A 20,028-nucleotide genomic window follows, 5' to 3' on the forward strand; every position below is an offset into this window, starting at 1 on the left:
GGGATTTGAACCACCAACCTTTTGGCTAGTACTCAAGCACTTAACCATTCATGCCACTCAGGGATTTCTAAAGCACGCTGCATCATCCTCTCCCTCCTCCAAATTTATATGATAAAAAAGTATTAATGCATACTAAAACAGAAGTGTAAGCCCCCTTTTAAAATAAGAAGACAAATCTCAGGGATTAGAAAGTTTGGGAAAAAATGTCTGTCAGCCCAAGGCAGGGAGAAAATTCTTGTTCACTGCGTGTTTTCCAGCATAGCTATTCAAGCAACTGAGCTTTCTGTCTTTACTCTGGAATAGGAAAAAGAAACAACCAAACATTGACAGGAAATTATTACATACCAAAATTTAGGAAAAAGAAGAAAAACTATCAGTCAGCCTGAAATGAACTGGCTGCTTACACAGGGTTGTCCTACAAATGCACTGAGCATGCCAGGTAGGTGTAGGGCGGATGGAAAGGGCTGTACACCCAGCCCTGGTGCTATCCCACTTTTTTATCTTTCTGTTTTGAAAAATAGTACACACTCACATTCTCAAAGAAGTCATGTGAAGACTTTGCTTAAACCGAACAAAAACGAAAACAAACCTGTTGCAACCAAGTTGATTCTGACTCATAGTGACCCTACAGGACAGAGTAGAACTGCCCCATATGGTTTCCAAGGAGCACCTGGTGGATTTGAACAGCCAGCCTTTTGGTTAGCAGCCATAGCTCTTAACCGCTATGCCACCAGGGTTTCTGACTTTGCCTAAGGTTTCTAAAAATTAACCTGAAGAAAACCCGGTATTAAAGACCTAGCTGTTAGTTGCCTTCTTGCTGATTTTTCAGAAGTAGATTGTCAGGCCTGTCTTCTGAAGCATCTCTGAGTGGACTTGAACTTCCAACATTTAGTTAGCCACCAAGCACGTTAACTGTTCGCACCACCAAGGGATTCCACTCGGTAATAATCACCCCTGATAACACAGTATCCCCTGTCCTTTAAATCAAAGTCCTAAGCCAGGTTTCAGGATGAAGAAACACCCGAGGAACTCTTTCTCAGGAAGATGAGATCGTACGACCCAAGATCATTCTCTTCCCTTAGAGTTTTGGGATGTTCTCCTAAGTCCAAAGGGATGTTTGGTACGTAAGTAAATGGTTCTAAACGATTGTCGGAATGAAAAACCTTTGCCCTGGGCTAATATTACTGAGATATAAGCTGAAGGAAATTCTGGTTGTACATAGACCTCTACAGTTACCACAGAGAAAGAGGAGACAATAGTTGTTTCCAGTTCTATTTCAAATATGGCTTTAAAAAGACAAGCTAAGCTTGCCCAGTGGTTCTGCAGATCTGTCTCTTGCTTCAACAGTGTTTGGACGGAACAGACCTGGGGACTCCCCACCTCCAGCCTTGGCCTACCCTCCAACTTTCTCTCCAGGTGCAACCTCTGGGACCATCTTCTTAGCTATCCTGTTTCTGGGACCAGCTAACACTGTTCTTTGTGGTTAGCTCCCAATTGTTGACCAACCATGAGCTCCCAGATTCATCAGAATTGCATCGCTGAATCAGAGGCCAGCGTCAACTACCTGGTCAACCTGCATCTGAGGGCCTCCTACACCTACCTCTCTCTGAGCTTCTATTTCAACTGTGACAGTGTGGCCTTGGAAGGTATTAGAGATTGAATTTTGTCCTCCCAAAATACGTGTCAACTTGGTTAGGCCATGATTCCCAGTATTGTGTTGTTGTCCTCCATTTTGTGATCTGATGTAATTATCCTATGTGTTGTAAATTCTAACCTCTAAGAAGTTAATGAGGCAGGATTAGAGGCAGTTATGTTAATGAAGCAGGACTCAATCTACAGGATTAGATTGTACCTTGAGTCATTCTCTTTTGACGTATAAAAGAGAGAAGGGAGCAGAGAGAAGAAGGACCTCATTACCACCACACAAGAAGAGCCAGGAGTAGAGTGTGTCCTTTGCACTTGGGGTCCCTGCACTGAGAAACTACTAGCCCAGGGGAAGACTGATGACGAGGACCTTCCTTCAGAGCCGACAGAGAGAGAAAGCCTTCCCTTGGAGCTGGCACCCTGAATTTGGGCTTCTAGCCTCTTAAATTGTGAAAGAATAAATCTCTATTAAAGCCATCCACTTGTGGTATTTCTATTACAGCAGCACTAGACAGAAGGCGTGGGACACTTCTTCTGTGAGCTGCTGCGCTGCGTCTCTTGAAGCTGCAAAATGAGTGTGGCAGCTGCAATCTCTTCCAAAATGTGCAGAAGCTGTCCCAAGATGAGTGGGTTAGAGCCCTGGACACCATGAAAGCCACACTGTCCTGGAGAAGAACCTACACCAGGACGCTTATCAATCAGCATGTGTGGATTTTACCCCCCATCTCTGTGACTTTCTGGAGAACCACTTCCTAGATGAGGACGTGAAACTTCTCAAGAAGATGGGCAACCACCTGACCAACCTCCACAGGCAGGAGGGCACCCAGGCCCAGCTGGGTGAACATCTCTTTGAGAGGCTCACCCTCAAGCATGAGGACTAGGAGCCTCTGGAGACCAGCGACCTGTGAGGCCCCTCTGCTTTCCCCTACCATCATCACGCTTCTGTCTGAACTTCTTCCAGACACGAGGCAGCATTGGAGCCAACCTGGAGCCCCTCTTCTAACCAGTAGATCAAACAGAAACAATAAAGCACCTTTTTGCAAAAAAAGGGACAAGCTAAAATCAGCAAGTTTGTCAACTGAGAAGGACCCATTAAGGAAGGGCACGAAAGGCCACATGAGAGTCTACTGTGTGTATCAGCATAAACAACAACAGGGAAGAGGTCATGTGTCTCCTCGTTCTCCCCGCAGAGCTGGTGTATAGGGACCTTGCAGCCCAAGGAGGCATCAGACCTCCCTCTCACCTCTTGACTCCTCTCTTCTCATTTCACCTGAGTCCCCTCTACTGACACCATGGGTTGCTGTGGTTGTGGAAGTTGCAGTGGCTGTGGTGGCTGTGGTGGCTGTGGTGGCTGTGGTGGTGGCTGTGGTAGTGGCCGTGGTGGCGGCCGTGGTGGTGGCCGCGGTGGTGGCCGTGGAGGTGGCTGTGGCAGCTGCACCACCTGCAGGTGCTACCGGGTGGGCTGCTGCTCCGGCTGCTGCCCCTGCTGCTGCGGCTGCTGTGGGGGCTGCTGCAGTGTCCCCGTGGTCTGCTGCTGCCGCCGCCCCTGTAGCCGTGGCTCGTGTGGCTGTGGCTGCGGGAGGGGCTGTTGCCTGCAGAAGTGTGGCTGGGAGAAGCAATGCTGCTGCTAGGGGGGCAGCCGGCTCCTGGGCAGGTGCCGCAGGTAACGGTCCTGCTGGTAAGACTTTCCTCTACCCCATTCACCTACACTACCTGTCATCTGGGTGTGCCCTGGAGACTTATCCTCTTGGGCAGTGACTTTGCTTCTGAATTTGAGGTTCCTGTCTTTCCTGCTTTGAGTGTTTCCAGTCTCCCCATTTTAAAAGTTTCCAGTCAAGTAGAAAACAACCAAAACAAAGACACGAGTGTAACTTAGCTCCTAAGGCACGATCTCCACTAATGAACCAAATCAAATGGTATCATCGTTCTCAACATGTTTATTTAATACATATGATATTTCCTTTCCATTTATGCGCTTTCCTCTTCCCCTTTTCATCCCATGTTCTTATTTGTCAACAGCTATTTTCAAGTTTTTCTAATAAACTGAATTTGTTATAACCATTTTCTCTTTGCTTTTACTTTGGTTTGGCTAGCCCATATCCTGGAAGACCCTAATTTCTTTTAAAAGGCCTTTGGTGGTTATACTGGTTTCCAGGGCAGGTGGAGGAGGGAAGGAAGAGTCATTGCTTAGGGGACATGGAGCTTCTGTTAACAATGGTGGAAGAACCAGGAAATGGGTAACGGTGGTGGTCGAACAACATGATGAACGTAGCTAATGTGACTGAACTTTACACGTGAAGGATGTTGAAATGTCAAATGTTTTGTTACATACATACTTACCACAATAGAAATTTATTTTTAGTTAAATAAAGAAGCCTTTGGTGGACAGGCAGTGAGGGACTGCTGAGCAAGTCAAGGACCACGGGGCCAGCTTTCCTGCTATCCATGCTCACAGGTTATCAAAGCAAACAGAATACTTGAAAACATAGCTTCTCTCCACAGTTTGCATTCCCTTTTGAGGTGGGAGTTTGGTTTAGAAGTAAACAAGTTTCTGTAATGCATTAAAAAAAATATACTGTTTTAATTGGTCTCCATTTGCCTGGAGTAAAAGAGGAAGAAGGGGAGTCAGGAATAGGAGGAAGAAACGGAATGTGTCACTGATTGCCTCCATGAACAACTGCCTACTTTGCAATGAGACCAGAAAAACTGGATGGTACCTGGCTACCAATACCGAACATTTTGACTAAAGATTCTATAGAAAAATCTTGATCAAGAGGGGAAAAATGTAGAATAGAATTTAAAATTCTCATGGACTCTAGACTATCTTGAGACATGGAGGCCAGATGGACTCTCAAAACTATTGCCCTGAGATAATCTTTAAACCTTAAACCAAAAATGCCTCTTAAGTCTTCTTTAAACCAAATAGCCATCCTATAGGACAGAGTAGAACTGCCCCATAGAGTTTCCAAGGAGCACCTGGTGGATTTGAACTGCTGACCCTTTGGTTAGCAGCCATAGCACTTGGCCACCGAGCCACCAGGGTTCCCCCCAAGGAAGCTATGGTAGATGGCACATAAAAATAAAATAAATTGACAACATAGCTGAACTCAAAAACAAGATAAATGTCTTTGTAAACCAGGCACAGGAAGAATGCAGAATGGTGAGCTGGGCTGGAGCCGTGGCCTTGCTGGGCCCTGGGCCAGGAAGTAGGCGGTGGGCATTAGAAAGGAGTGTGGGAATATGCTAAAGGAATGTAATGTTCCATGTGAGGCAGGGACTAGGGCCAAGCTCACTTTTTTTTTTAAACATTTTATTTATTTTTAGTGACAATATATACAACCAAACATACATCTATTCACCATTTCTACATGAACCATTCAATGACATTGGTTACATAATTCACATGCCATAATTCTCTTTATCTCTACTCATATCGTTTCATCACCATTAATTTAGGCTCTCTGCCCCTTAAAGTTCTCACCTGTGCTCCTATAGATAACTCTTTATAAGAGTGTTATGACTAAGGCAAGGAGTCCTGGTGACACAATGGTTAAGCACTTCATTGTTAACCAAAAGATTGGTGGTTTGAACCCACCGGCTGCTCCATGGGAGAACAGACCTGGCGATCTGCTTCTGTAAAGATTGTTGTTGTTAGGTACTGTCAAATTATTTCCAACTCATAGCAACCTTATGCGTAACGCAGTGAAAAACTTGCCGGGTCCTGTGCTATCCTCACAATCCTTGCTATGTTTGAGCCCAGTGTTGCAGCCACTGTGTCAATCCATCTTGTTGAGGGCTTTCCTTTTCTTTTCACTCTCCTTCTACTTTACCAAGCATGATGTCCTTCTCCATAAAAATTATATTCGAGAAAACCCTATGGGGCAGTTCTGCTCTGCCCAATAGGGTTGCTATGAATTGGAATTGTCTCAATGGTACACAACCACAACATGCTCAAGGCAAATATTCTTTATTAATTGGGCTAAACTGTTGCTTAGTTTAGTGTTAGCTTCATGAGATAGTTTTGATTCAAAGATTAAAGATTATTTCTGGTCATTAGATTAGGGGGTTCCCCCAGTCCCAATGGATCTGGTAAGTCTGGTTTGCATATGAGTTTGAAGTTCTGCTCCACATTTTTTCTCCTTTTGATCTGGATCTATCCACTGGGTCCTTGATCAAAATGTTCAGTAATGGTAGCTGGGCACCATCCATTTCTTCTGGTCTCATGGTAAGAGCCAGGCTCACTTTTGAAGTTAGGTGCCAGGGTGGGACCCCATGGTCTTAAAAAAGCTTACCGCTCTTTGCTGCCTGGGCAATGGCTTATAATCTGCTGTGGATCACGCAAGGCTGGAGGACACGGACATAGCTCCGTGACTCAAATTGACATAAGTCACCTGCAGGTTTTAGACTAACAGATGATATCATCAATAGCACTATGGGAAGGGCTCAGAGCAAGGGCAGGAAAAGATAACTGCAAAACCTGTAGACAGGAGGAGCAAAGTGGGGTTTGGGATAAAAAGAGAGTGAGAGAAATGACAAAAAAAGAAACAAAACATCTCCCACCTAAAGTATGCCTGCAAACCAAGTTTCAAAAATAATTTGCAGTACAAAGGCTTTAAGATGGCCTCCAATGATCCCTGCCTCCTGTCATTTATGTTCTTGCTTAGTCCCCTCCTCTTAATTGTGGGCTGGATCTAGAGTGAATAGAATACAACAAAAGTGACAGGATGCCACTTCCATAATCAATTTACAAAGACTGTGACTTCCATCTTGTTAGCAGACTCTCCATTGCTTTCTTGGCTTGTATATTTCGATGAAGCAAGTTGGGGATTTGGAGAGGGCCACATGGCAAGGAACTGAGGGTGGCCTCAGCTGAATTTGCTCAACTAAATCTATTGGTTGCACCCATTTCCCATGGCCAATAGCTGAGGTTTTGATGCGGTTTTAAGGTTCGCTGTGGTCCAGTGTTTCACAGTATCTTAATCTAGGACAAAATATTAAAGCACCATGTCTATTTTCAATCAAGTAGCCTATCTATCCTCTGAGACCATGGCAGGTGAGACCAGGCTAAAGCTGTGTTACTGTGATCATGTCAGGAGTTGGGTCCTCTGATTCATTTGGATTCCATCCAGTAGAAGAACTACATTTCTTCTTTCTGCATTTGTCTGAATAGATTATGTAACCGCTTCTCATTAGGAAAATTCCAGCAATGACTGAGAAATAACTTCCATAAACTAAAAAATGAAAAAAAAATTAATGAATCAGACACAAAAATGGATTACATTTGACACTGGTATATCATGATGCTTTACTACTGAGTGAGAGACCTTGGATACTCATTGATTCTATGTACAAGTTTTCTCATTTTCTAAAATTAAAATAATAACAAAGCTACCTCATTTTTTTTTGGTGATAAATAAAGGAGTTCTTACATATAAAGCATTCCTAGATAGTAAGAATTCAATACATTTCAACTGATTCTGTAGTTCTGAAACTCACCAATAGAAAATTTGGATATTTCTTTCATATTCACAATAATATGAAATTGGAAGTTGATTTTTTTGCTAGAATGTAACATACTAGAAAAAAAACTATACAGTATTTCCATCCAGAAATTGAAATGTATGTTATTTGGCATACAGAAATTTAGAATTCTTCTATATTTCTAAAGAACTAATTGAGCCTGTCATCATTTGTAATGACTCTATACATTTAGATCAAGAGGTCTTAATTATATTTTATCTTCTTAAAATTTTAACTACATTAGCTTTTAAAAAATTTGTTATTTACATGATGTGATCTTTTCCTCTTTTTGTCCTTCAAATTTTAGACATTTATATTTTAGATGTGTTTGCTATAATTGGGCATATAGTTTTTCCTATATATCGAATATATTTGTGATTTTTTTTAAATAAAGATTTGCAATTATTATTTATTTTTACTGGGAAGTTTAGCTTAGAATTGTTTGATTTTTATCTTTAAGAACTTTTTTTTATTATGGAAAATTATAAACATACATGAAAGTGAACAGAATAGTATATAGCAAGTGTTCATATATCCATCACCCAGTTTCATCAATTCTCAACTCATAAGACTTATTAACGTTCCAACCACTCACAGTTTCCCCTCTTTTTTCTTTCTTTTTTTTTGGTTTTAATAAACAGAAATTTATTTCTCACAGTTTAGGAGGCTGGAAGTCTGAATTCAGGGCTCTGGCTCTAGGGAAAGGCTTTCTGTCTCTGTTGGCCCTGGGGGAAGGTCCTTGTCTCTTTTCAGTTTCTATTCCTTGGTTCCTTGGCGCCTGCTTTCCTTGTTCCTTAGTTTTTCCCCTCCTCTCTTGAATTCTTTTGGATTAACTTTTTTTCTATTTTTTACATTTTATGTCTCTCTTCTGTATAGAAACTATGTAATATAGGTCTAGTGTTTTAGTTGTTATACTTGAAAAGTTAATATCTTATGTAAAGAAGGCAGGGATGTATCAAGGGTGGTGGCCGCACAACGGAAGTGGTCTTCTCTGGGCACAGGCAGTAAGGGTGAGCATTGCCTGTAGAAAATTTTAAAAACAATAATGAAATGGACCACACTTTGTAATTGGCCTGTATCTTTGCCATGTACCTGCAATTCTAAGTAATGATGATGATAAAATATGCCTCCCCACCAATTTTTTTTTTTTTTTTTAATCAGGTGGACTGCCTCTGATGCCAAATTCTTCTTCCTGTAATCTAGTTTCTCAGATTATTTTCTCAGCATACAGATTGAATACATATGGTGAAAGGATACAATCCTGATGCACACCTTTCTAGCTGTTCGAACAACTGCCTCTTTAAAAAAAATGTATTTATCTATTTTTTGTCATGCTTTAGGTGGAAGTTTACAGCTCAAGTTAATTTCTCATACAAAAATGTATACACCTATTGTTATGTGACACTAGTTGTTGTCCCTATAACATGACAGCACATTCCCCCTTCCCACCCTGTATTTCCCCTGTCCATCCAACCAGCTTCTGTTCTTTTCTATCTTCTCATCCTGCCTGTGGACAGGAGCTGCCCATTTAGTCTCATGTACCTGCTTGAACTAAGAAGCACACTCTTCATGAGTATTATTTTATGCTTTATAGTCCAGTCTAATCTTTGCCTGAAGAGTTGGCTTCAGGAATGGTTTCAGTTCTTGTTATCAGAGAATCCAGAGGCATGTCTTCTGGGGTTTCTCCAGTTTCAGTCAGACCATTAAGCCTGGCCTTTTTATGTGAATTTGAGTTCTGCACCACATTTTTCTTCTGCTCCATCAGGGACTCTCTGTTGTATTCCCTGTCAGGGCAGTCATTGGTGGTAGCCAGGCACCATCTAGTTTTCCTGGTCTCAGGTTGATGGAGTCTCCAATTTTTGTGGGCCTTTTGTCTCTTGGGCTAGTATTTTCCTTGTGTCTTTGGTGTTCCTCATTCTGTTTTGCTCCAGGTGTGTTGGGACCAATTGATGCATCTTAGATGGCTGCTCACAAGCTTTTAAGACCCCAGATGTCACTCACCAAAGTGGGGTGCAGGATGAATGATTGCCTCTTGGTTTATGTGCAGGGTCCTTATGAGCACTCTGAAATTCCTATTCTTCAAAATATTATCCATAATTCATAATGATCCACACAGTCAAATACCTTTGCATAGTCAATAAAACACAGGTAAACATCCTTCTGGCATTCTCTGCTTTCAGCCACGATCCATCTAACATCAGCAATGATATCCCTGGTTCCATGTCCTCTTCTGAACCCTGCTTGAATTTCTGGCAGTTCCCTGTCAATGTACTGCTACAACCACTTTTGAATGATCTTGAGCACAATTTTACTTGTGTGTGATATTGATGATATTGTTTGATAATTTCCGCATTGGATTGGATCACCTTTCTTTGGAATAGGCTTAAACATGGTTCTCTTCCAGTAGATTGGCCAGCTAGCTGTCCTCCATATTTCTTGGCGTAGACGAGTGAGCACCTCCAGCGCTGCATCTGTTTGTCGAAACATCTCAATTGGTATTCCGTCAATTCCTGGAGCCTTGTTTTTTGCCAATGTCTTCAGTGCAGCTTGGACTTCTTCCTTCAGTACCATCGGTTCTTGATCATATGCTACCTCCTGAAATGATTGAATGTTAACCAATTCTTTTTGGTACAGTGACTCTGTATATTCCTTCCATCTGCTTTTGATCCTTCCTGCATTGTTCAATATTTTCCCATAGAATCCATCACTACTTCAACTCCAGGCTTGAATTTTTTATTCAGTTCTTTCAGCTTGAGAAATGCCAAGCGTGTTCTTCTCTTTTGATTTTCTAACTCCAGGTTTTTGCAGACATGTCATTATAATACTTTATTTTGTCTTCTCAAGCTGCCCTTTGAAATCTTCTGTTTAGCCCTTTTACTTTATCATTTCTTCCTTTCTCTTTAGCTACTGTACATTCTAGAGCAAGTTTCAGAGTCTCTTCTGACATCCATTTTTGTCTTTTCTTTGTTTCATGTCTTTTTAATGACCTTTTGCTTTCTTCATGTATGATGTCCTTGATGTCATTCCATAACTTGCCTTGTCTTTGGTCATTAGTGTTCAAATTGTCAAATCTATTCTTGAGATGGCCTCTAAATTTCGGTGGGATATACTCAAGGTTGTACTTTTGCTCTTGTGGACTTGTTCTAATTTTCTTCAGCTTCAACTTGAACTTGCATATGAGCAATTGATGGTCTGTTCCACAGCTGCACCAGCCTTGTTCTGACTGATGATACTGAGCTTCTTCTTTGTCTTTTTCCGTAGATGTAGATGATTTGATTCCTGTGTATTCCATCTGGTGAGGTCTATGTTATAGTCACCATTCGTGTTGGTGAAAAAAAGTATCTGCAATGAAGAAGTTGTTGGTCTTGCAAAATTCTATCATGCTATCTTCGGCATCATTTATATCACCAAGGCCATATTTTCCAACTCCCGGTCCTTCTTCTTTGCTGCCAACTTGCGCATTCCAATCACCAGTAATTATCAATGCATCCTGATAGCATGTTTGATCAATTTCAGACTGCAGAAGCTGGTAAAAATCTTCTATTTCTTCATCTTTGGCCTTAGTAGTTGGTGCGTAAATTTGAATAATAGTCGTATTAACTGGTCTTCCTTGTAGGCGTATGGATATTATCCTATCACTGACAGTGTTGTACTTCAGGATAGATCTTGAAATGTTCTTTTTGACAATGAATGCAACACCATTCCTCTTCAGTTTGTCATTCTTGGCATAGTAAACTGTAGGACTGTCTGGTTCAAAATGGCCAATATCAGTCTATTTCAGCTCACTAATGCCTAGGATATTGATGTTTATGAGTTCCATTTCCAGTATTTTAGTGTTGTCTTTTTTTTTTTTTTTAATGCCTAGGATATTGATGTTTATGAGTTCCATTTCCAGTATTTTAGTGTTGTCTTTTTTTTAAGTCCTCAAGATATAAACTATAAATGTTATTGTTTCACATGGTCAATGTTTGTTTACCTTTACTCACATGTTCAGCTTTTCTTTCACATTCCTGCTTAAATCACATACCTTCCTTTTGGGATACTTTTCCTTCTTCCTCAAGTACATCTTTTGGAATGTTCTTTCCTAAGTGTCTGTTGGTGACAGGGGCAGATTACCCAATAAGCAACGTAAACACAGTGAAACTCATGTGATATTGTTCACTACAGTTAGTAAATAAGCACAAGTAAGGCCATGCTTACCTTGTGTCTTGGTTATCTAGTGCTGCTATAACAGAAATACCACAAGTGGATGGCTTTAACAAAGAGAAGTTTATTCTCTCACAGTTGAGTAGGCTACAAGTCAAAATTCATGGTGTCAGCTCCAGGGGACGGCTTTCTCTCTCTGCCGGCTCTAGAGAAAGGTCCTTGTGATGCATCAGTCTTCACTTGGTCTGGGAGCATCTCAGTGCAGGAATCTCAGGACCAAAGGATACTCTGTGCTCCTGGCACTGCTTTCTTGGTGGTATGAGGTCCCCTGTCTCTGACTTTACTATCTCAGAAGAAATTAGTTTAAGACACTAATCTTGTAGACTTTATCAGTGTAACTACCACTAATCCATCTTGTTACATTATAGTGATAGGATTTACAACACATAGGGAAATCACATCAGATGACAAAATGGTAGACAATCATACAATCATAAGGGAATCATGACCTGCCAAGTTGACAGATACTTTTGGGGAACACAATTCAATCCATGACGCCTTGCTTACTGGGTCATGAAAACAGGGTTTGATTCTGTGGGATTGGGAGAGAGAAAGATGCCAGCCATACCTAGAAGCAGAATCTTTGATGTGGTGAAAAAATGTGAAATTGCTTGCTACAGATGATCTGGTAAGCAAGGTAAACACCATGTTTCCCTTGCCTATTGGGTAATCCACCCCGGTTGGTGATATACTCACTCCATTTTTGTTTGTCAGAAAATATATTCCTTTTGCCCTCATTTTTAAAAGTAATTTCTTATTGTACATATAATTCCATGCTGGCAATTAATTTCTCCATACCCTGGGAGACATTATTCCACTGTTTTTTCTGGCTTCCTTTGTGTGTTATTGAGAAGTCAGTTGTCAATCTAATTGTCATTTCTCTGTAGGTGATGTTCTTTTTCTCTGTTGTTAAAATTTCTTTTTCTTTGTTTTTCTGAAGTTTTACTACATTGTATTTAGATATGAATTTCCTTTCATTTATCTTCTTTGAGACTTGTTGGGCTTTCAATATCTGAGAATTCATCTCTTTAATCACTTCTGGAAAATTCTCAGTGAATACTTCTTTATTTGTTCCTCTCTACTACCTGTGTTATCTCTTCCCAAATAGATATTCGTTGAACCTTATCACTTTAAACTCCTTGCGTGATAATAATCTTTCCATTTCTTTATCTCTCTGTGCTAGGTGATTTCTTCCAGTTAAATAATTTTTCCTTTATGTGTCTAAATTGCTCTTAATGTGTTTAGTAAATTTCTAATTCTGATTAGTTCTTTTCCCCCAAATATCCATGATCATTTATGATCTATTTTATTCCTTTCTTATGTTGCTATGCTCCTCTGTGCATAAAAATATTAAACATCTTATTTTATGTTCTGATTCTAATAATTCCTCTATCTCAAATCCTTGTTGGCTTGATTCTGCTATTTATTATTTCAGTTGGCTTGTTCATAGTACCTCCTAACATAATGACTTTGGGTTTATTTTTTATTATAAGCTCGTATTTAGTGGAAATTACCCTGTGAAAATGTTATTCCTGTATTAAGGGGCATTCTTCTAGAGAAGATATGCCTTTGACACATAATTCTATATTTTGTTCTATTTCATTATTTACTGAGAGTGTAGCCCTTTGGGGGTTACCATTAAAAGCAAAGCTTCAGGTCCCTGGGGGAATCGGCAGAGACTTCCAGCACCTGACCGATTCAATGCTTCCTTATCTATCTGGTTCCCTGTTTCTGTTTTGGCCTCTGAGGGTTTTTATTAGTTTCTCACTAATTCAGCCAATCATTTAGAAATTAAAAAACAAAATTATATCCAGGAGGTTTAGGTGTTTTGTAAGGATTTCTCTGATATTTACTATCTTCTTGCTTTAACCCAAGTAAGCTTTTCTTATTTTAGTATTTTTAAAAGTCTGTTGCTATTAATGTAAGTAAGCCTTTCATAATATAATAGTTTAAAAAGTACTTGGTAGGTTTTGCTTCAATTTCAAACAATGCTGAAATGAAAACCCTCTTTCTCAGGCCTCCCTTCTCCTTATTAAAACTCATTCCTTCAATTCCATGCCCCTGAGAGTAATTACACTGAAACCATCTCCTTTAGATTATAAAAGAAACCAAGAAAATACCCGAATAATCAGGACCCGAAGTCATTGAATGCTCCTCTCCTGACTTAAGAGAATATAAATAGGTATTACTTAAATTGCTTTATAATAAAAATCTGGTCTTGAACTTCAGCTACAATTTGCGTGAAGATGCCAAAATAATTTATGAAATATGAGAACCTAAGCCTGAGAGGCCATGCATATCCCATGTTTGACTTGAATATGAAATGAAAACACTCATCTGAGTGATCTGGACTGGCAAATATTACACGCTTTAAACACATTCGAAAAATATCTATTTTGATGTATGCGTGACTGTTCAAACTTTGAAAGAATCCACACATTTCCTGGACTTAAAAAAATAGCATCCATGTTCTACTTCTTGTAATGTAATCTTTCTGTTTAGAGTACTTCTTCCCTTACTAAGCCCTTTGGGATTACCACTCAAAATCCATTTTCATGATCCTAACTTTCATTTGATTTAAGGTAGACTAAAATACCAGTTATCCTAGTGAGATAATCTAATGGACTATGTGATCAGGGTCCATCCGGCCAGTCCCAGAGTGGCTGAGTGCAATGGCCTCCTGCCAAGCTAGCCAGTGAAAAACACTTTGCATTTCCCAGTGAGGACATGGAAGACAAGCAGCACAGCTGCTGTGACTTTCATGTCATCAAGGGGCCACTTTGCACCTCTGGTCTTTCCTTTTTCTTTTTCATGTGTATATCCTAAAGAGTTGCTTTTCATATCTTAAGCCTCAAGACCATTCAGGGAGGAGGGAGAAGGCAATGAGGTTAGTGAGTGGGATAAGGATTTACCTTCAACTCCCTCAAGAAACCTAAACCTGTTGCCGTCGAGTAGATTCCTATAGTGGCCCCATAGGACAGAGTAGAACTGCCTCATAAGGTTTCCAAGGAGCAGTTGTGGGATTCAAACTGTCGACCTTCTGGTTAGCAGCCAAGTTCTTAACTACTACACCACCAAAGGTCCTTCAACTTCTTTATCCAAAAAGAAATTGATGCTCATTCAATCTGTTCTCTATTCCGAAGTGTGTCTCTGCAAACCTTGGAACCAGGGGATGAAAGCGATGGAGAGATAAGGTAACAGGTCAAATAGTTGGATGTTCTGGCCTGCGACTTGTGGAGTGCTATTGTTTCATTTTCCTAACTGAAGGGATTATTTTCAATAATTAGCTTTTTGAGAGGTTATGTGGCTATTTAATCTGTCTATGTCTCTTTTATTAGATCTCTTGAGTATATATCTAGGAGTGGAATTGCTGGATCATAAGGTATTTCTATTTCTTGTCTTTTGAAAAAGTGTCATACTGTTTTCTGTAGTGGTTGTACCATTTTACAGTCCCACCAGCAATGGAAAAGGATTCCAATCTCTGCACATCCTCGCCAACATTTTTTTTTTTTAATCAGTGTCATTTTAACTGGGGTGAGTATGGTATCTCATTGTAGTTTTGATTTGCATCTCTCTAATGGCTAATGCTCATGAGCATCTTTTCATGTGTTTGTTGGCTGCTTGAATATACTCTTTGGTGAAGTGACTGTTCATGTTCTTTGCCCATTTTTTAAAAATTGGGCTGTTTGTCTTTTTGTTCTAGGGTTGTGATAGTTTTCTATATATTTTAGAGATTAGACCCATATCAGATATGTCATTTTGAATACCGAAGATTTTTTTTGAAGATTTTTCCCAGTCTGTAGGTTGTCTTTTTTACTTTTGATAAAGTCTTTTGATGAGCATAAGTATTTAATTTTTATTAGGTTCCCATTATCTAATTTGTCTTCTGCTACTTGTGCATTTGTAGTTAAGTTTGTTAGCCTACTTTTAAAAAAGATTAGGTCCCATAGTTTTCTCCCTATGTTTTCTTCTAGGAATATTATAATTTTAGGTTTAACATTTAGGTCTTTGATCCATGTTGAGTTAGTTTTTGTGTATGGTGTGAGGTAGGGGTTCCATTTCATTTTTCTGCAAGTGGATATCCAGTTTTGCCAGCACCATTTATTAAAGAGACTCTTTCTTCCCCATTGAATGGTGTCTTAGTCATCTACTGCTGCTGTAACAGAAATACCACAAGTGGAATGGCTTTAACAAAGAGAAGTTTATTCTCTCATGGTTCAGTAAGCTAGAAGCCCAAATTCAGGGTGCCAGCCCCAGGGGAAGGCTTTCTTTCTCTTTCGACTCTGAAGTTAGGTCCTTATGATGCATCAGTCTTCCCTTGGTCTGGGAGCATTTCAGTGCAGGAACCTCAGGTCCAAAGGACACGCTCTGCTCCCCCTTGCTGCTTTCTTGGTGGTATGAAGTTCCCATGTCACTCTGCTTGCTTCTGTCTTTTATATCTCAAAACAGATTGGCTTAAGACACTAATCTTGTAGACCTCATCAGTATAATTGCCACTAATCTTTTTCATCACATCATAGTGATAAGATTTACAACACATAGGGAAATCACATCGGAGGATAAAAGGGTAGACAATCATATAACCATACAAAGGAATCATGACCTAGCCAAGTTGACAGATATTTTGGGGGGACACAATTCAATCCATTACATTCCACCCTTTGGCCCTCCAAAATTCATGTCTTTGCTACATGTAAAACATATTCAACCCATCATATCATAGCAAAAATCTTAAATCAAGTCCAAGTCCAAAATCCGAAAATTCCTCTTCATCTGTGAAATCCAGAATACAAGTTATCTGCTTCCAAAGTGCAATGGCAGAACAAGCACAGGCTAGACATTTCCATTACAAACTGGAGAAAATGGAGAGAAAGAAGACATAATAGGCACCAAGCAAGTTAGCAGAACACATTACATTAGCCGTTAAGGCTTTGAAAATAATCCTCTGTTCTCTGAGACAATTTACACAATTACCCTGCCCTTCAGGCTCTTGATATTGGGCACACTCTCTGGATTCTGAGTAGAGACCCCTAGGCTCTGGGCTTCAGCTCTGCCTTCCAGTCCCACTGAGACAGCAACCCTGCTCCCTGGGCTTTAGGGGCACCATTCTCCTAGCCCATCTGAGTGGCAACTCCACCTTAGAAACACCAGAGGCCACGGCTCCACCCTTTGCAGCCCCAGAGGTCTTGGCCATACCTTTTGAGACTGAGGCAGCTCAGTTCCCAGTGTTCCTTGTCTCTTCAGCTTCTTCTTCCTGGTTTCTTGGCCTCTCGGCCCTCGGGCCTCACACCCGCATCTGCCCTGTTGGGGCAAGTGTTCCAAAGCTCTGTAGCTCCATCGATAAGTGCCTGGAGGCACCCCACCCTGCCAGTAAACTTTGGCCAGAAGGCACTCAGCTCTCATACTCCGTGGGTCGGCTCTAGTACTGTCTGATGCTGGTCTCCTGGTTCTGCTGCTGTAGGTCGTCTGCTGCTGCCAGTCCTTTGCTGCTGCTGGTCCTCTATCCATGGACTTTGATCCTTTGTTGAAAAACAGTTGTCCATAAATGGATGGATTTATTTCTGGGTTCTCAATTCTATCTCACTGGTCTCTTGGTCTATCATTGAACCAGTACCAGGCTGTTTTGGTTACAGTGGCTATATAGTATGTTTTGATATCAGAGAATTGGACTGTATATTTTTTTGCATGCCCTGCTCTGGCAGTCCTTTAGGTGCTGAACTTTAAAATAACTTGCTATGAAAGAATTTAATTGAAAGTTCCCTTAGCACTGAGGATATCAGCAGAGAATAGAAGAGAAAATACGATAGAAACGCAAAAAATATTTTAGAGGAAAGTCTTGGTTCTAGATTTTTCTTGGCTGAAGAGGTAAAAAGGTTTGGAAACCTTGAATTCTCAAGGGAAAACAAAAGCTAAAGCTTGAATTGTTCTGCCAAATTTGATTTTTTTTTTCCAGTTTTTGATGTTTGTACGGACTCCCCAGAAAGGTATAAGCATATTGATTTGGCAACAGAGAAGACGTTTAAATCAGATTATACAAAATAGTAGCCAAAAGGAGGATAGGAAGATTGATGGGTAATTTTCATCTTGAGTTCTTCTGTTTTGGATAATCGTATTACAGAAATGCATTCGTGTCAAATTAAGACACAACGGATTTATGGAAAGCTGACGGAAATGTCTGGAGATGATTGATGTGAAAGTCCTTAGAAAAGATAAATGCATCCAAATAGTGTTGACTAATGGAAATGGATTTCATTTATTCAATTAGGGAAAGAAAGAGATGCATTTTGTATCGAGCATACCACAGGCCAGAAGGGGTGTATTTTACAGCCCAGCATTTAATCTGTGTCAGACCTTGGGAGAAAAGTATATTCCTCTTCATTTTACTAACAAAAAACTGAGATATCAAAAAAGGTTAAATCTCTGGGGGTTTGTATCAAAATAATCCAAAACAGGAAGGGAGAAGCGTGTAGTGATATCAGATTAAACAATAAATCGATAACCATTAAAGTGAGTGATGGGTACATGGGTCTTCATGACACTTTCCAACATAAAAATATTTTTAAAAGTCACTAATGAACATCAAGATTCAAACCCAGATTTTGCTGATCCCAAGCTTCTACTCCATTATATCATGCTTCAATAATTTCTGAGAAACTGGAGAGTTAATTCCAAGCTGGATAATAAATCAAGAAATTCCAATTTTACTTTAGAAAGTAACAATTGCTTTTTTATTACCTCAACAAAGTATTAAAACTATCCGAATCTTAGTTTTAATATTTATATCCTTCCTTCTAATGTAAAGGTGTGACAACAAAATAGATTTTTTTTTTTTTAATGTCCTGGCGTTATTTCATTTAACTGTGTTTTCTGAAATGATTCTCTTTTTCTTTTTAAAGAAGAGAACTCAATATTCTAAGCATTTTGTATTAAATATTTATAGAGTGATATAAAATTAACCATTTTGTCTATGACAATGAGTCATTGTTAGTTGCTGGGGAGTCTACTCCAACTCACGGAGACCCCATATGTTCAGAGTAGAACTGCTCCATAGAATTTTCAAGGTTATGAACTCTCAGAAGCAGATTGCCAGGCCTGTCCACCGAGTTGCCTCTGGGTGGGTTTGAATTGCCAACGTTTGGTCTAGTAACCAAGCTCTTAACCGTTTCTGCCACCCAGCTAACTAAGCTTTAGTAAGACTGAGCTTTAGCTGGGGTGGGGCAAGGAAGAACCTTTAGCAACAGGTAATGAGAACCACTTAAATGGTGATGATTTTACGGCTCTGTCTTAGGTATTTCTTTCATTCTTCCACTTGTTTAAGGAAAGGATATCTGTGGAATGAAAATGTTCCTTAAGAAATAGAACGTACCTTACGTACTTCATATTTATTTTTCTCGATAAAAGGTATTCCATTGAAAAAAATCATGCTAAATGAAAGCAGCCAGATCCAAAAGGCTATCCATATGACCTATCTACGATTCCATTCATATGACATTTTAAAGAGACAAAGCTACAGGGATGGAAAACCCACCAGTTGTTGCCAGGGGCCAGGGATGTGGGCCTTGTCTGGGATGATGGGACTAATCGTTCTATATCTTTATTGTGGTGGTGGTTACATACTGTATGTGTGCCAAATTCATAGTGGTGCAGTGGTTAAGAACTTGGCTGCTAACCAAAAGGTCAGCATGAGACAGTTCTACTCTGCCCTATAGGGTCGCTATGAGTTAGAACTGACTCGATGGCAATAGGTTTAGTTTTGGTACATAAAATGTATGATTTTACTATATGCAAGTACACCCACTCCTCACTTATTGACATGGTTAAGTTCCAAAGACCAGGTTGTTATGTGAAATCGGTGTTATGCAAAAATGGAGGATGACCATGTGAGATCACAAAATGGAGGATGACTACATCATTACATAACTGCCAAATCACATCATTACATAAACTGCCAAATTACATCATTACATTACTGTTAAACCACTGAGAATCACAGCCCAGCCAAGTTGACATAAAACCTTAACCATCACAGCCAGCTTTACTCTTGACTCATAACTTGGCATTCGTTACAGCCAAATGTACATCAGTAATGTGCAAAATAGACAGTAGATTTTTTTCTATTGTTGTAAATGTGAAATGTCAGATAACGAGATATTTGACAAGTGAGAAGTAGGTGTAATAATGTAAGAAGCCCTGGCCGCACAGTGGTTAAGTGCTTGGTGGCTAACTGAAAGGTTGGCAGTTGGAGCCCACCAGTGGCTCTGCAGGAGAAAAGACCTGGCAATCTGCTTCCGTAAAGATTTCAGCCCAGAAATCCTGTGGGGCAGTTCCACTCTGTCATCTAGGGTTGCTATGAGTTGGAATAAACTTGATGGCCCATGACAACAAATAATAAGGTAAATCTTAATAAACCTGATACTTATATATCGAAATGTATGTTTCAAAATGTGCCCCTGTGTCAGTGGGAGAACAGAAGCCAATGCCACTTACCTGAATGCTGACCAGGAACCCTAATCCTTGATCGTCAACCACCATCACAGTTGTTAGAGTCTGGACCATTAAGGCAATGAATGTGCTGATTCCAAACACCGGGGCATAGTGTTTCATGCTGAGATTAATGGGAATCTGAAATCCGACATTGTACAAATGGAGTTTTAAAAA

General features: G+C 40.1%; 2 pseudogenes; one reads left to right on the top strand and one right to left on the bottom strand.

Annotated features, from left to right (window-relative positions):
- The first annotated feature begins 1,507 nt into the window (after nucleotides 1-1,507).
- LOC126078365 (ferritin light chain-like) lies at nucleotides 1,508-2,525 on the top strand (annotated as a pseudogene).
- Nucleotides 2,526-2,870: 345 nt separating this feature from the next.
- LOC126078366 (thiamine transporter 2-like) overlaps nucleotides 2,871-20,028 on the bottom strand; it is a 28,902-nt pseudogene continuing 11,744 nt past the window's right edge.

This window comes from Elephas maximus, chromosome 6, assembly GCF_024166365.1.
Source record: "Elephas maximus indicus isolate mEleMax1 chromosome 6, mEleMax1 primary haplotype, whole genome shotgun sequence".
Taxonomy (NCBI): domain Eukaryota; kingdom Metazoa; phylum Chordata; class Mammalia; order Proboscidea; family Elephantidae; genus Elephas; species Elephas maximus.